The 18599-nt window shown below is 38.3% G+C and overlaps 1 long non-coding RNA gene across 1 annotated transcript; it reads left to right on the top strand.

The window, feature by feature from the left end:
* Positions 1-654: 654 nt before the first annotated feature.
* LOC146453193 (uncharacterized) lies at positions 655-6125 on the top strand. The gene is made up of 4 exons (XR_014859549.1): positions 655-766; positions 3293-3397; positions 4243-4435; positions 5966-6125. It is a non-coding gene; the product is annotated as an uncharacterized LOC146453193 (long non-coding RNA).
* Positions 6126-18599: the final 12474 nt, after the last annotated feature.

Here is an 18599-nt window from a genome sequence, read left to right as displayed (position 1 = left end):
TAAAGGTTTTTTATCTGACTATTTTCCCCCTTTAAAACGTATTTCAAACTAAAAGGAAATTTTTCTTATAAACAAGGTGACAGCCGCTTAGCGTGCATGCTTGTAAATACGACTTAAACTGGAGCCATTTTCTTATGTCTACAAACATCATTTTATGTCCACAATCTCTTTTTATTTTGATATATAAACTTTTAAAGAACAGCTTTTATAGTCTTCCATATTCAACACTTTGTGCTGACAAAGCCCATCAAAGTACTGTTTCTTTTATTTCTTAAATAAAGCCATTTTTATTAACCACATATAACACATAATATGATATATACAAAACAAACCCTATTTACAATACTTACAATGATTACTGTTCTAACAATATATATATACGGTACATGCTACATTTGCAACTAACAATACGTACAATGCTCACAATTCAATATACTTACAGTTGCAAAACAGTTTTATATGTGCTTTAGTTCTTAAGTTTATGTGGAGCTATCGACAGACAGTGTCTGCATTGTCGGTTTTATAGACAACTTTAATTTGTTTATCACGGCGCTTTCCTTTATCGGCTGTATTTCTCGAATCGTCGGTAGGTTTTTGAGGTAATGGTTTTCGCTTACTTTCAACCAATAAAATGTATGCATAAAATTACCGATAAGAGTAAATGATTGAATCGATGGCGCAATAAAGCAAGCCTTTATAAAGATAAGTTGAGACAAGTGAACAACTAAACGTTGGAGAACTACTAAGAAGCTACACCAAGTGAAAGGTAAGGGCTGTTGTGAACTAGTTTGTTGAGTTGCAATTATATTACTCTTCCCTCATCCTTAGAGAGTTAATCTTTCGAAGAACAGCGTCGCTTGGGAAAAATGCATTATCTCGATAGCTAGCAGAAGTTATTTAGTCAAATACATGTAAGGCAACGTGTGATCGAAAGTAACTTTTCAGCGCTCATTCGCTATTGTGATCCAAACATCTTCAACAAAAACATACGGAAAACAAGTCACTTGTGAACGGAGCGTTAGAGGACTGAAAGGACGATCGTCCCTCGTATAGGTAAGCTGCTTCCACCCATGTGAGGTACCTTGCGGTAAACTTTTTCAGCTTTCTTGTCTGCTTTTAAAGAAAGCGCCCGAAAAGCTTTGGGAAGCGAAGCAACAAATGAATCTATATTGATTCAATTCATCATTAACGCATGATATCTAAGCGCTGGATGGGATTAAAGGTGTTGATGACCGAACAATTTCAGCATTGACTCATAAAAAGTCATTTTAAAAAGGCGGACATCAAAGCACATAGGTGTGATATGAGAACAAAAAAGTCTAATTCTTGTACATGTATGAATTTGTAAGAAGCAACCATTAGTGAAATCACTTTTAAGTTCTGGAAGAAAGCGCAATTTTCGAGAATCTTAGTCGCTGAATACGAGATATCTTCAACCATGAAATTGCGAGAACAAAGTTTAATCGGAAATCCCAGTACTTTCCTTTTTGTGGCTTGTTCTTACACGAGGTGGTAATGCCCTTTTCAGAAACTTGCTGCACGCGGAATCGTTTGGAATATCTGATATACACCTTTGACCGTTTACAACGCCCACTCATCGAATACCAATTGGTTTGGATGTCCATGTGGTTGAGTCTCTGTTAAGACACGTTATTTTTATGCAAGTGAATTTTACATATTATGGAATCGAAAGAAGAAGACTGATTACCGCCGGTTTAGTTAGGCTCACGTTTTATAGCCGTTTCCCTTTCGTTCGATTTTTGTACCAAACGTTTCATTCTGATGTCGAGAATCTGGGTAATTGAAATCATATTAGCCGCCAAGTCACACCCAAATCCTCCTTTTGATTAGTATTTTGCAAGTCTTCACGAGTAAGACTATGTCTAAACTATGCTGGGTAGCATTTTATGGCGTTGTAAAAACTACACCGACCTTTTGTGAACAGAAGTGGCCCAGAAACCGCCGTCATCTTTCTATTGGAATCCAAACCTCGCTCCTCGTTGTTGACTTCGATTTCGGTTCGATTCTCTGTTCATACTACTAAAGAAAATGTCACGAAAACCTATCCGATATGATGTGATCATTCAATTTCAAGACCAAAGAAGCGCAGCATCGCTCCGGTTCAAAACTCGATCCCAAATCGACCGGGCGTTTTGTGTGTAAAGGAAAGCGCTATCCGATATGTTTTGGTGCAGGTACAAGAGCTATCCGGCGTAGTGTAGGCATAAGCTGAGGGAACGTATTTCCAATTGAGGATGATTTTGATTACACGGCATCAAAAGCCCCGAGTCATACCCACTCTGGGTAAAATCACTTTGAAAGATCTATTCAAGTTGCTTAATTAAAGCCGTGAATATTCCGAAATTGGAGTACACACAATTTTCCTTTATTTTCTCATTTTTTTCGGACAAATTCGTTTTTTGGAATGAACAGAACATGAATGAACTCGTTGAATACAGTTTAGTTTAGAACAAGAGGAATCACTGCTTTCTTTTGAGAAGGTTTTTAGGTAAAGGGGAATTGACGAAATTGCGTTTTTTCTGGGAACTGATATTCTGCGAATTCTGTTATTCCTGAACTGATGTAAGAATATCCGGAATTGTGGCGAGTGAAATAATGCGCTCTGTGTCTGAAGGCTTCGGTGCATATTTACCACTCAGTTACAAGGTCAACTTATCAGTACTTTTCTGCATCGATCTTTATTTTTCAATATTAAACAAAATAAAAGAAGGATGTGGATCTTTTGGGGGGTTTAATTTAAATGCTTGTGATATTGAAACAGTTAAGGTCTCCAAAGTTGACATAGTAGCGTAAAACCAGTTCAAACTGGGAGCAGACCCATCAGTTCACTTCACGCGCCCTTTTAGTGCGTCTCTTGTTTTATTCTCCCATTCTTAAAAAAAACAAAAAACAAAACCAAACAAACAAACTCAAATGCAATGACAGATTTTACCGAAAGAAAACACCTGTTCAATTTCAAGATCATTGTCAAGTAGTTTTTGGAGCTTGTCTCAAGACGTCTGACACATGTATAAAATGCAAGGATAACATTGATGATAAATTATCTAGTCACTTCGACGACACTACGACAGTCCCATAATTGTTCACAGTATCGATGAACAGAGAGACGTTGTGCATATTCTTTAGTTATACTTTTCAAATAATTCCTAGGAAAACAAAACCCGTGTAAATATAAGTTATACGTTAATTCTAAAGCAAAATAAATTATTTTCTACTAAACCAAGTCTAATCCTAATCGTTGCATAATTTGGCTCGAAATTTGTCTTTCTAGATTCGTGTTGATCGTCAACTGTTCATCGATTCACCATGAAGGCCATTTTCCTTGTTATTGTTGCTTTTCTGATTGTGTCCACCACTGCACGATCTTATCGTAAAGGTAGGTATTATAAAATACAGAAAATGCAAAGAATGAGTAGAGTCATCTACAGTGATCATGACCAATTGTAAGAGAGGATCCAGGGGCGACCCCCCCTGCCCCTTTCAAAGCAGGACTCCCCTCTTTAGTCTTCCAAATGAGTGTATTCATGTCAATTGAAAAAGAGAAAGAGTCCAATATGATCCAGTGCTTTAGATTTTAGAGGGTGAATTTTGCTTCCAAAACCTCTAACTTTATAAGTGAATAACATTTTATAAAACATTTGTTTTCTGAGTTGAAACACATGCGCCATGTTGCTGATAAAATTTACAGTGTGCATAGCACTTAACACAGGGAACAATGCATGGAAGAAAGTCACTGTAATTGCCCGTTCCGAATTTCAAATGGAGACTGGGAATGAGTTTTTAAATTTTCATTTAATTAGAAATTGGAGTCCATCACAAAAAAGATTGCATTAAAATTAGTCAGAGTTTCTGTCTTTCGATTTCAAACATGTAGGAGGCTTTCAAGTCGGAAAAATTAGAGACTTTGTATGGATTTGGGGAACGCCATCTCAGAATTAGAGACATTTATGTGGATTTTGGGCGACCTTTGACAAGTAACAGTCTGGTCAAAACGCAATGAAGCATAACCAAACTTGGTAAACTTACTAATTTTTTCTATGATCTTTCTGGTGATGGTTTTCTGTTAATTTCCTCGTGTGAAGCAATTTAAACAACGTGCAAACTAGGGTCCAGCTCCTTTATAAACTTCGGAACGGACATTAGTGAAAAGAAATCAGATGGATCAGTTTGTATTTGTAAAATACTGATAAATCTACATGTTTTTTTGTTATACATGTGTAGTCCGGGCTCGAAATCACGACTTTGGAAAGGATGCTGATGTGCAACTATTTGATCGAGAAAAGTCTTCTAACTTTCCTCAAGATCTCCCTTACCTGCAAGATGCTACGAAGGAGTTGGGGGAAGGCAATGACAAACGTTCTCCTCTTTTTAATCCTTGCTTCCTGCGCCCCCCTCCCCATGGTTGCGGTGGCAAGTAAGTGTCACAGACTTTAAATATGCAGCCTAGGCCAAGGGAAAACATCGAATCTAAGTCGCGTCGAATTTATTAAAAATAGGTTTGACAAAGAGTCGACTTAATTCCAGCGTGAAAGCAAACGTCGAACCTGCGTCGACCCTAATTCACAAGTTGCACCTCATGAAAAACGGGAATAGGCACGTGTCTTCGTGCTAATTTAGGGAGCTTAACCAACGACGACGACGACGACGGCAACAAGAACGCCGCAAAACAATAGGTTTAATGAGGAAAAACAATCGCTCTGCACGTGCGTTTTACATTTTGGTACATTTCTTTGCCGTCCTCTGCAAAACAACAACGTGAAATGAAAACATTTAAGGTTTGGTGGAGAACGTGAACGCACAACGGTAAATTTTTTATTTTCTTTCTTAACTTGAACTCCACTCCTACCAATTTGGTTCCTGGATAGTTCGCCTTGTCTGTATAAGTTGAGCGAGTTGAAATAATCTCAAAGTAACAAAAAAGAAATAAAGATATATTTTCGGGTGATGTTTACGTTTCCGTTGCCGTCGACGTTGCTTAAGATCCCTATTCACTCGTTGGGCGGCTAGTTATTACTAGGACTTGCTAGCGAAGTTCCGAAATACAATACAACACAATACAAACTTTATTGACACTCTTTGAAGAGGGCTTTTGGTGACTACAGAAATTGAAGTTGTTGTTAACTTTTCTTAAGATATCCCTTTTTTAATTTTTTTAAAGCATTTTTCATTGAATTTTACATCAACAAGTACATAGATTACCAGGGACATTAGTAGACGTTGGTGGAAAAAAATTATTTTTCTCCTCCCCCTCCTCGAGAAGTGCGATTTGTGGTCCGATTTCCGGCTCGAGTGTGATAAACGATCTCCAGATGTTCGATCGGCGTCATTCGCGTTTCACGATGAAATCTAGAATTAAGAGGAAAATTCAATTTAAAACGCTGTCCTTGCTCCGATGAAGCCGATTCTGCTGTAGAAATTTAGACTTGAGCGCTAAGAGACCTGGTTTTGGGGTGAGATTTAAGATGCTTTGGCGCCGTTAATAATTGCCAAATGATACAGTTGTTTTGTCGGATCACAGGTCATGTTTGATTTCACTCAGGTGTCAATTGTCTAATTGCAAAGAAAAGATTCTCTTTACCCTTGCACAGTATTCTCTGGCCTTACTTTGTTGTGATGAATCGTAATTGAAGTCTTGTTAATGACTAGCATATTCGTTCAGCCTATGAAGTCTTGAAATATGCTCAATTCCTGTAACCACCTTTTGGAAAATCATATTATATATAGCAACTAATCACTAAATTAAAGCTAAAACAATTTTAAAATTACAATAAGAAAACAAGAAAAAAAGTAGGTATGAACAACGATAAAAACAGCTACATGATAAAATAGTCAACAAACTAAACAACAGCTATGGTGAATGAATGAATCTATAGCTGCAATGAAAAGCAATTCATAGAAAAAAAGTGAGAGTAAAAGTAATATTACATTTTTCATTCTTTTACAGGTGATGTCATTAAGCACTGAACATAAAGAGGAATTAGTTTGCTATCGGGCACTAAGCACGATTAGCGGTGAAGACCCTTTAAGATTAAATTAAGGATTTTACTAGTGTAAGCTAATTAAAAGAAGGATGACATTAAAAGCACGTAAACGAAAAAAAATAATTTGACTGATTAGACTGTGTGATTTTCTTTACAACTTGGTTGGGCTGCGTCAACGACAGTTATTATATGGCCGGATCCGCGAGCAGGCAAGATGACCCAAATCCTGCGCTGTGATTGGCTACCCCAGCGGGCAAGATGCCCGCTCGGGATTACCCGTTGCCCGTTACCCGCCTCTGATCCAATTTTTTTTTTTGTCTCCAACGTAAGAACGGTTGGCTAAGAAAACACATGAAGCAACTTTAACAAAAAAACCATTAAACGCGTATCTGATCGAATGATTTAAATCATGAATTTATTCGTATTTTTATATTAATCGACGTGTTCCGCTTTTATATATTCCGGGTAATTACAATGTGTATTTTATGCCACAATATGCTTCGCCGCATTCTAATTATTTTAAGGGGCTTTCGTGGAGAAAAGCATGCATTTTTTTATAAGAGGTGTTACGGTCTACATCATTTATTTACAATTGGGTTATATTTTGCATGGAGATGCTTTGAAGTTTGACTTTAAACCTACAGATAACAAAATTAATGTTACAACAAATTATTTTTATGACCGTTTTCAACGGCTACAGGTCAAAAAGGCCATGCAACTTAAGTTTTTATCCACTTGTTAGAGCTGTGTCGTCCATAATTTCTATAACTTGACATCCAATGAATTATCGGGAAACTGGCTATTTTGCAATCTACACATCAGTCGACAGTAATAATGCTAGCCTAACTCAACAAACAGCAGAGATGTCTAACTGTGTCTTTTACTGCTTTTCTGACTTCTCTTATCCTCCAGCAGTAAAAAATTGGGTTTAGAGACGAGTTTAAGTAAACGAGTGTTATTGCAAATGCCCAAACGATTTCTGCTGTCACACCCCACCATCCTTTAATCATTTGATTTTAGTAGAAATTATAAACGGAACAAAGCATACAACCATTGCAAGCTGTACCCACGCTATGCTGTAGACAGTCTTCTTGTACTGGGTTATGATTAAGGAATTGTTTTCATTGTCGGGTTGTCCTTGGTGAAAATGTTCAACTTGAGTTTGATGTTGTTGTAGTCTGAGATAGATTTTTGTGTAAAAGAAGACAGAGATGACTACAGAAAGTACGGCAAGGATGATGGCTAAAATGTTAGCGTGTGAACACTCCAAAACCAAAGCAAAAGCCCACACGAGATACCAATAAACCAAAAACATGTTATAACTACACAAACGCGCCTTAAAGTTATCACTTGTCTGTATCTTACGCCCATTTTTAAGGCAAGGAATCTGTCTACACTTATGGCGGTCGATGTGAGGGCAGATATTCCACACAAAGCGAAAGCTGAAGCATTTTGTATTTCTATAAGGTAGTGCCTTATGCTTGAGCTTATAATAATCGTAGCAGCCAATACGTCACTGATGATATAAAGGGGTTGCACAATAAGACCGACGCAAACATCAGTGACTGCCAGACATCGAACAGTAGGTTTGTTGGAGAATGAACAGAAGACACTTTATGGAGTGCAACCAGGATCAGGATATTACACAGAGATGCGGTGAAGGAAACAAAAATGTTCACAGCTGCAAAAAATACAGCGATGCTCTGAAAAACTGTGCTCTCTTGATTGTCTGTCCCTTTTCCTTTCCTAGTAAAGTTCTCCATTTCTAGGAATTTAAGAAAAGAGTCTTCGCCCATTGTAAGTGAAAATAAATACCTATATTCTGTTCTGCGTTTACGAATATCTTGTACTTGTAACCAAGTGTTGTATTTTGCAAGAAGTCAGCGATGATCTGTAATAGTTGGGACTGCTAACGTTTGGACCCACACTTTAGTCGTCCATCCATCTTTAAGTCATGCAAAACCGAAAACAATTGCATCTTTCCATTTTGATTTCACCAGCCACACAACAGGATTACAGACTAAGGTATAGCAACAAAAGATAAATAGACGACTTTGTTGTGGGTACCAACGTTCGCAGTCCCTACTGTTACAGATCATCACTGACTTCTTGCAAAATACAACACTTATCAGAGAAAGACCTGTTCTTGGAAACTGTTTAAGTAATTCCAAAACCATTTTAACATCTTGTATGACTTGTGTGCACAGGGCAGACTCTGACCCAATATTTGTATTAAACGTAAAGCGGATTTCCTTAAAATATACATGGAAGCATCTTTAAACGAGAAATCATTATACACGCTGTAGATATTTGGTTCTTTACATTAAAAAAAAAAAAAAAAAAAAAACAGTTCTATAATCAGTTTTAATTATGTCTTCCGCCGTAACTCCATTTGATGTCACAACACGGACTTATTGAGTATTATTTGCCACAATTAGCCACATTCTGATAAGTTTATCAACCAAAGCAAAAAATGCCTTGAAGGCAAAAGAACCAAATTATTTACATTGTTTTTATACGAAATTTTTAAAAATTAATGCTCATTTTGAGACGAATACGGCATTTTAAAGGTCCTTTATCTTTAGCATAGTTTAAAACGTAACTTTAAGTTAATAAATGTTTATACCTGTCAAGAATCATAGCGTCTGTTTCCAGCTGTAAGTTTGTGCGTCGAGTACTACTAATTTTCTTCTTTCTGTCTCTCTTTTAAATCGACATATGTCCTAACCAAAAAGAAAAAGTGACATTTTTTGAAGTTAAGTATGTAATTAGTATTTCATACTCTGAAATTTGCAATAAAGACGACATATATCTTCAGTATCGGTTTAAACATAAAAAAAATCAAAACTGTTTCTTCAACGTTGCCGTCCTTTTTAGACTTTAAAAATAAGGAACAAATGTTGCTACTTGCTGAGAATCATGCATCTGTTTCCAGCTGTAGCCTGGTATGTTCCGTCATGCACGACCAATCTTCTTCTCTTTATCGTTTTTTAAATTAAAAACTGTCCCATGCCATCGATTCAAACGACGCATTTCCCTCCAAAAAGAAAAAAATGACATTTCAAATTGAACTTTGTAATTAGCAATTCTATTTTACAATCAGAAAATTTTCTACCATTTTAATTCCATCATTGCCTTTTATTAACTATGATTCCATGTTGTGAGGAACTTTATTTTGGCAGGAGAATGCAGACACGTGAGAACATTTCGCAACCCGTGCCTACGTTCTTTCACATTCCACCCACAAATGCCACTTCGTACCGGTTCAATTACCCCTCAAATCACTTTTCAGAAGGGGTACAAACTACGGTACACACATACGGGACTGGCACTAGCTTCCGTCGAGGTCGGACGCACTGTAACGCGCTCCACCGAAATACAGTATGTAATCTCCGTCTTTGTGTGCCAGATCAGAGGAGAGAGATGAAGTCTCTCTCTATAGCATTGCAGCTTTAATATTAAAACACGAAGGGAAAACTTCTGATGTTTAAATATAGCTTTTAAACTTTAGGATTAAGCCCATATAAGAAGTTAATTTGTTTGTAAAAAACCGTGTCACTAGTAGCACTAGTGAAAATAACTGAACCATACGGATTTATATGGGAAGGGACAGACAGACGGAAAGAGGAGTGAACATAAGGCTGAAACCAATAGGGCCATTGAGAGACTAACCGAATAATCAGACAAAAAAAAAACCCATGTATACCAGCCGAAATGAACAAACCACATGACCGAAAGTCGACCCAGCCCCATAACCGAAAGATCAGCATAAGAAGCCAATTGCACGGTTATAATTAGTTTGAAAAGGGCTATTAGTGTGTATCTCTTATTAGAGTTTTAATTTTCAGTCCTCTGTACATATAGACATTAGATATGACCGCACGACCGAAAGAACAGCACCAAATGCCAATTACACGGTTGTTTTTTGAATTGAGGGCTTCTTCGTAATGTTTTCATACAGCTTTTAAATGGTTTAACTTTATTCTTTATAACATGTTTATGCCCATGGATAGCAAAAAGAACTGGGCAAGCGGAGGAACAACTGAACAAACCAGAAACGCAAACGAACGAACAAACGGAAGCCCGAGCGAACGAACATCCAAACGGGCGAACGGATGGCCGAATGATCGAGCTAACGAACAAACGGTCCACCGAGCGCTCGCCGGTAAAAACGCACGAACGAAACACCGAGTGAACGAACCCGCGAAACGAGATGAACAGCTGAACGACCGAGTGGACAGCTCTTTTGTTTATAGTCATAGGTGTTTATATGCATCGATTTTCTGATATTTTAATTCAAACTTAAAATGCTTATCTTCTCGGAACGAGTGAGAAACGACGAGCTTTTGTTCAGTTATTACTTAATGTTAAGTAATTATTAAAAACTTAATGCACGTATTTTAGTGAGCTCACCAAAAAAATAATTAAGAAACAGCATAGAGTGACTAAAGCAAAATAAAGCTACGTCTGCTCAGAAGGTCTGTCAATCTCGTCAGGGGCACAGTGAACAGACCCGGTAGAGAGTTCAAAAAATGCCAAACATCGAAAACCACGAACGAAATATGAAAACATCTTAGCGAGGGAGAAAATAATGAATAAATTCAGGGTGAATCTCTCTACCACACGTTTCAAACTGCGGCACCACAGCTGGCCCTACGTGCCCGAGCTGACAAGTATCATTCTATGCAGTTTCAGCAAATTATAAACTTATATTTCTTTGTACCTGAGTGTCCGGCGTCTACAGAAGAAGAGTTCTTATTTTGCATTATTACAGCTGGCTGGACTAAGTCTTTTCGTAGATGAAACAACTTGGAAATGTAAAATGTTGAAACACGGAGCTGAAGAACGGCAAATTATAATAAGAGCTGACCTTTGAAACTTTAACAGCTTTAACTGAGTCTTTTTACCTTGCTCTTTTGATAAAACAGTTAAGTTTGTTGATCTAACCGGGCTCGCAACATTATTTGAACACGACTTTATTTTGGCAGGAGAATGCAGACACGTGAGAACATTTCACAACCCGTGCCTACGTTCTTTCACATTCCACCCACAAATGCCACTTCGTACCGGTTTAATTACCCCTCAAATCGCTTTTCAGAAGGGGTACAAACTACGGTACATACATACGGGACTGGCACTAGCTTCCGTCGAGGTCGGACGCACTGTAACGCGCTCCACCGAAATACAGTATGTAATCTCCGTGAGAACCCAATAAACGGGCAAAATGCCGGACGAACAACCTACAACCAAGGAAGACTCCAGCTGAAAAAGAAGGAAGCGAAGCAAAGGCTCGCAAACCAGCAATGACGAATGTGAAACATGTAACGGCTGCCAGAACATGGCAGATACGCTCGCCGCAATCAACAGCAAACTCGACAAGGCTTTAGATTGCATCAAAGAAATCGAAAACCTAAAGCAAAAGCAACGCAACCTTGAAGAAAAGAACAAGGAATTGGAGGCTAGTCTAAGCTTTGCTCATGATTCGGTTGAAGCACTAAAGAAGGAGTTAGCTTTGCAAAATTTAGTAATCAAGGAGCTCAAAGAAGATGTGAAGTCGCTAACTAATCAAGCAAAGGAAGAAAAGGAAAGGGCTGTTAATCTCGAAAGTCACAGTCGACGTTACAATCTCAATTTCGTCAACATACCAGAGCAAAAGGATGAGTCGTTCGAAAAATCTGAGAAAGTTCTGCGAAGATTTATGGAAGTAAAATTCAAGCTTAGTAAGAAAGACGTAAACGATATATCGTTCGAGCGCGTTCATCGTATTGGAAAGTCAAGCTTATCCCATCAAAAGCCAAGACCAATAATCGCTAAGTTAACCTTCCACAAGGACAAAAAAATTTGTCCTATCTCAGATAGAAATCTCCGGGACACAAATTTCGCAATTGCCCGCGACTTCCCAAAAGAGATTGTCGAGAAAAGGAAACTTCTTGTTCCCATACTGAAAGACGCTAAGAAGAACGGCGACGACGCAAGGTTAATCTATGATAAGTTGTACATAAATGGACAGTTACACAAGCCTTAGTTCTGTTTTCATATTGCAAAAGATGTAAAGATTGTTGTGTTCTCTTTTTTTGTACTCGTTTGTTGGGGGGAATTCGCTTCGCAAGGCTTTGCGTTTGGGTTCTCTTTAGTAAAGCTATCGTCTCAGTCAGAACACAAATCGACTTAATTATTTTGTGATCTGAGTCACTCCGGGCTCTCATATCTAAATTGTGTATCGTGTGCATTGTTTTTTCGTTTGCTTGCTGTCTTTTTTTTTATTTTAAGCCTTTTTTCAGTGATTTCAGGGGTCTCTCATAAACATCCAACTATTCCCACCAACCTTTCGAAGATTTCACTCACTCATCAGCACATTTCAAGAGCTGTAGGTAGGTATTTACTATTTATATTATTTTTAGTTAAATGGTTGCGCTGAGTCCTGGGCCATTTCAATAGAAAACACTCTCGTTAAATGTCAGGGGAATTAACCAATCGACCAAGCGAAGAAAACTATTTAGGTGGCTGCATCATCAACGTGCGGATTGTCATTTTTTACAAGAAACTTACAGCGACTAGAAATGCATAACCTCATGGGAATCTGAATGGGGTGGGACAGTCTATGCCGCCCACGAGAGCAAGCATAGCAAAGGAGTCTTGTTCTTAATTAATCCAAAGTTCGATTACCAAGTGGAAAAGTGTATCAAAGACAAAAACGGAAGATTTATTATCTTAGATCAGAAAGTCGAAAACTCGCATTTTATTTTGGTTAATATTTACGCCCCAAACGATTCCACGCAACAAGTCAAATTCTTTAAGATTTACAGGGTCTGTTAGCCCCATTTTCTGGAGAGAATATTATTATTGGGGGAGATTTCAACTGCCCGTTGACGTCCGCAGACAAAATGGGTGGAACATCGGTCCACTTCAAACAAAATGTAATTAACGAAATTACAAAACTCTCTTCGTTGTACTCATTATGCGACGTGTGGCGTGAAAAAACGGCGACAAACAAGGTTTTTCGTGGCGAGAGAAAGCTATGAAGGTGCAATGTCGTCTTGATTACTTCTTGATATCAAAAAGGTTATTGAACACTTCCAAACAATGCTTGTCATTGTTTGCTCCCAACACCGATCACTCAACAGTTGTAACACACATTCAATCAGAAGAACTTTCTAAAAAACCTGGACCAGGGATCTGGAAGTTCAATTCCGCCCTTCTAAAAGACAATGAGTATATGAATGGCATTCGCGAATGTGTTCAATTGGCAAAGGTTAAATACCAAGACGTTGAAGACCACCGGCTAAGCTGGGATCTAATCAAAATGGAATTACGAGGCTACACTATCGCTTTCGCAAAAAATAAAGCGTCAAAACAAAGATCGCGCGAGAAGGAGCTGCAAAAATAAATAAATGAAATGCTAGCGAATGCACAGAATTCGTGTAAGAACCCTCGTTTCGTACTTGAGTTGCATAAGTTAAAAGCTGAATTGAACAGGATTATGGAGCATAACATTAAAGGTAAGATATTAAGAAGCAAAGTTAGGTGATATGAAAAGGGAGAAAAAAACTCAAGATATTTTCTAAATCTAGGAAATCGTGCTGCATGCAAGAAAAAAGTTTCCAAGCTCTTTGCTAGAGGGCGGTAACGAAACAAATGAACCAGATTTAATCCTTAAAAAACAAGAAGAGTTTTTGTCGAATTTATACAAATCGAAAAGCCCCTGCGTAGAAAATTCAGACTGTGACATTTTCTTTAATAGTGTAGACTTGACTACGCTGACGGAGCAAATGTCTAGTAGTTGTGAAGGCGTTATCACCGAACATGAATGCTTGTAGGCTCTAAACGAGTTTGAAAATGGCAAATCTCCCGGCTCGGACGGTTTTTATAAATTCTTTTGGAATGATCTTAGTGAAAAGCTATATAGTTTCGGGTCTTTTATTGCTTGTTTGTAAAATACTGACCTTACTGATAAAAGTATTCTATATAGTCCCCTCATAATGGTTTTGGTCTGGTGTGAAAATAAATTTACAATTTGGACATTCAGTGAGCAAAAGGTGAATTTGTCGTGCCCCCTGTTCTGAAAGTGAGTATGGATTATTCTATTTCATCGTAAGTTCAAGAGTGAAATTTTGAGGGCCGCTCTCCTACTCTATGAACGTTATGACGCCTACCTCCGGAACATTAACCTGGATGATGTACAATGCAAGATCATGTTAGTCGTGTTTATGTTAAGCTTGAATATTCAAAATTATAGTTGTCTAGACAAATGCTCTTTTGTGATAACTTATGTCGTCTTGGCTAGGCGAGCCTTACCTTGGTTCTGTCCCTTGTATTTCCTTTGTTTCAATGCCTACCATTTCGCATAATTAACACGCGCCAATTCCTTAGCCTAGAAGAAAACGTCTCTCATTTTTTGTCTTCGCATCTGTCTGGCCTCCCTTTCATTAGCAGCCCTTAGCAATCGCTTCCTTTTATTCCTTGCTTTGCGCATCTTCCTTTTTTCCTCTAATGAACGTCCACGCGACTTACGGGGCATGATCGATCACAATTCCGGAAGGGCGCGCTTTCCTCTCGTTCCCGCTAAACAGTACCGTAATATAATTCCGCGATCGCGTTTCAAGATGCTTGTTAATGTGCCCGCGTTTCCACACAGTGATACTTATTATTCAAATTCGAATAGACAGCGGCTTGTCGCAAAACAATAGAAACAGTAGCTGGGAATGTTTTGTTCCGGAAGTGAATGTACAACTGGTAGATCTAAAGGCCCGGTCTAAAGGATGGCGATTAGTTTCCCAGCTTTGTGCACAGGACGCAGAGGAGTCACATCTGACGAAACTTCAGGCTAATATTTTTTTCACCATGGAATTGCAGCAAAATTCGCGAGAATCGATCTTGTTGATTCATAAAAAAACAAAGTACGTGGCCAAACAAAGCGTCATACGATCTTGATATTTTGCCGACGCGTCCGGCCCTTTTATATAATTAAAGGTAACATGATTAACAATTGCACCGTACCTCTCATTAGACGGTACGTACATAAGCACCGGCATGCCACAGACTTATTTAATTCGAATTTATTCTCGCCATCTTTTTATATGAGGAGTAATGCGGTAATTTTGTATCGAGTTACGATATTTAAAAACACTGTCCAGACCGCAAAGAAAGAAGTGAGAATAACATGAGCCGTTCATTCTATGACATATTCAATGAGATTAGAGACGCCTCAAGGAACCACAAAGATTAAATCTCTGCGTGAAGTCGTACTTACAGTAGACTTCATCTGCGTCCCCTCATGCCTCATTGTCGCGAATAGTTTCATTGAGCTTAGTTTCATTAATCGATAAAATATCTATTTCGTTATGCGCTAGAAGAATTCTAAGTTGGTCTATGTGTGTGATTTATTTATTGATATTTAAAGAGGCTAATTTAAAACCTCGTTCAGATGGCAACACTGAGGTAGCCTCATGAGATTCCTCAGTATTGCGTTTTGTACATTGAATAGGCACGGCATCGGTGGATAGAGCATCATTTCAACCTAAACTCATCTGAAAGTTGTTAAAAAAACTTTTGATTACCTTTGGAATTAAGATGTAGTCCGCTCCTGTTAAGTTCCTTTTCGGAGATGTTTTGATGCTGGATAGATTTCCATCCATTCTACCGGCAGTAGAACTTCAGTTGTTTATTAAGTGTTGTCACGGCTTCATTGAATCCGTCTCTTCTTGACACGAGCTCAGATATAATTACTGTGGCACCGGATAAGTTTTCAATTTGTTTGGCGAGATCTACCACTGAGCCGGCAATTTGTTGTGGTTTTTTACTTTTGGGATCATTAGTGCCCACGTGCAGAATGACTTGGTCCGGTGAAAGCTCCAAATTACGTTTAAGGTAATCCTTCATAACTTTGGGGTGGTGGCCCCGGAGAACGATTTGACCATCACCCGATGACCAACGGCTTTTCCTAAACGTGTACCTTGGATATTCTCGCTTTCTTGCAGACAAATAAAACTTTTGGCGACACTTTTTTAGTTTCTAAAGTGTCATTTCTTCAACTTTTCTGTAAAATTCGTCCTCTTGTTAAAACCGTGCTGAAAAATATTAGATGTTTCATTGTCTTCATTTTAATTTTAATGCCAGGCAATTTTTGGAAGCAAGGGATTGTATTTATATTTCTCGCCTTAGAATATGAGGTTGAGAAGATCAAATAACTTACCATTTAATGCCATCAAACCAAACTTTATTGCTATTCATGTATTTTCTTTTTAACAGCAGCCTTGTTTATCGAAATAATTTCCTCTTAAGTAACCGTGGCGAAACTGGAAGCCATCTTGTTTCTCTTCGGCTGCTCGGATGTGAATAGTACTTGGCTAATCACCTCCGAGCTAGCCAGTCAGCGCGCGAAAACTTTTATTCACTTGTGTGGTATATGTGTAAATTTCGCAGACCTGCAACATCAGTTAGAACTTACGCTCAGTACTTTGTATTGTCGAAGGGAAGGAAATTGGATTTTTATGATTGATTGATAGTGCATCGATATAATCTTTCAGTTGCACAAGGAGAATAATCGCTGGCGCCAAGGCTATTAACTACTTATACTTTTTAAAGTCTGTTTGGAAAGCCTTAATCGCCTTAGAGATTCTGAAAATGTTTCTTAACACTCTAAAACTAATACCTTTTGTTTTTGAAGGGGCAAATATTAACATCTCGTTAAACATTCGACTTAGGGTCTGACTCGGCTTGAATTTTCCTAACTCAAGCAACAAAGCCGGCCGGTTAATGTCACTGTTCCTGAGGACGTAAAGCAACGATGCGATATGCTCTGAAGGAGTGCGGGAAATACTAAACTTAACTTAATTATGTATCTCCCCAGCACTGGGAGCTGAATGCTAGACAGTACGTGCTAGATCGGGCAAGAGTATTGGTTAGCAGATAATAAACAAAACCAAAGAAGCGAATAAGCTTGAAGGAAGTCGCTGAGACGACTCAACCGCACCACACAAGAGTGATTATTGAAAAGTAGGGAATGTAGCCAACCCTTCTCCAATTGGCAGTGTGAGAGGGAAAATGTTTTGATAAATTGATAGCAAATACCGACTTCACTGCGTAACACCGAGAACTGCAAGCTGCACTTTAAACAGCTTGTCTGGACGTTTACTCCTGAATGTGTACTGACTAAGTTAGTAGTCTAAGCTGTACTATACAGTAGCTTGGCTTTACACGTTTACATATATATGAATGGCTATGAATGGGGCCTTAATTCTTTCGGCCACAGCAAATAAATGTTATAACAAAAATCAAAGCCATAAATAATGTTGGGAAGTAAAGCTACATCGAAACTCAGTATTAAATTTGATGACCTTGGAAGCTTGGCTAGAGAGTAACTCCACTGATAACAACGCGCCGTGAATCGCTGATGAAAGTCGCGTTCCATTTACAATATTTTACTGTTCTGTCAGCAAAATCTACTTTAACTCGGAAAATAATATTCCGTTTCCTAAAACGTTCTGAGGCTTAAGTTTTCAGCTATCTGAGCAGTTTATAGCTGATACAAATATACGAATTTAAAAGGCAACTAAACTAAGGCAACTGAAGGCGACGTGGGTGGAAAACATAGGAGACAACCTCTTAAGTGTTCTCGCTGGGCGCCATGTTTGATCCCTTTAATGTATTTTATTGGACCGTCTTGTATATTTGTAATGTATGCATATTGCTTTTCTCGCGCTTTCTAATTTATTCGTGCCTAGCCTTGTTTGGATCTTGTGTTAGTTTTGTGAGTTCTTTACAGTTGATGTGAATCGAGAAACGAGATGAAAGCTTACAGGGTTAACCAGGGTCTTTTTAAAACAATATTTTTCTTCACCATTACTTAATTTTCGGAAACGGTAGCCACTATGCTGTCTCAAAGATCCAGCCGATAATTTTTTATCTGACTATTTTCCCCCTTTAAAACGTATTTCAAACTTAAAGGAAATTAATCTTATAAACAAGGTGACAGCCGCTTAGCGTGCATGCTTGTAAATGCGACTTAAACTGGAGCCATTTCAACTCAGTGTTTAATTTGATGACCCTGGAAGCTTGCTAGAGAGTAACTCCACTGATAACAACGCCCGTGAATCGCTCACTGAGAATGAGTAGCTGACAATTTTCAGCCTTGCCTCGGGGATGTGATATCGCCAGATATAATGTGAGTAACGATTGCAGACAAGTAAGAGCATTTCTTTATATCTAGTTTCCAGTCGTGTTACATGTATCCGGTTGTGATTGAATGAGTCAAGTAGTCAGTAACAAATTATTATGTTGCTCTATTCTTCAGTATTTTCGACAAACGTACAGAAAATCAAAGCCTGATTGGCGAGTGCATTTATGCAGATGGGCATTGAGAAGATTTTTCGTTTCTACTTTCTGATCATAAATGTATACAGAGGTAAAATAACGGACGCGTTTCATCCATGTAGCAAGTCGAGAAACGGCTGATGTTTACATTTACGTCGGTGCGCGATTTTTTCAGTTTTTTCCTGTGGTGGACTTTATTCGTAATATTTTAGGCAAATTCTGTTTTAGGTCACGTAAAAAGGAAGCATTTACACTTTCTAGCTTAATAATAACGGTAGTTTGGAA

Source organism: Pavona decussata, unplaced genomic scaffold (genome assembly GCF_977016875.1).
Source record: "Pavona decussata unplaced genomic scaffold, jaPavDecu1.1 SCAFFOLD_344, whole genome shotgun sequence".
Taxonomy (NCBI): domain Eukaryota; kingdom Metazoa; phylum Cnidaria; class Anthozoa; order Scleractinia; family Agariciidae; genus Pavona; species Pavona decussata.
Note: the sequence above shows the minus strand (reverse complement) of the source record. Positions and strands in the feature narration are given on the sequence as shown.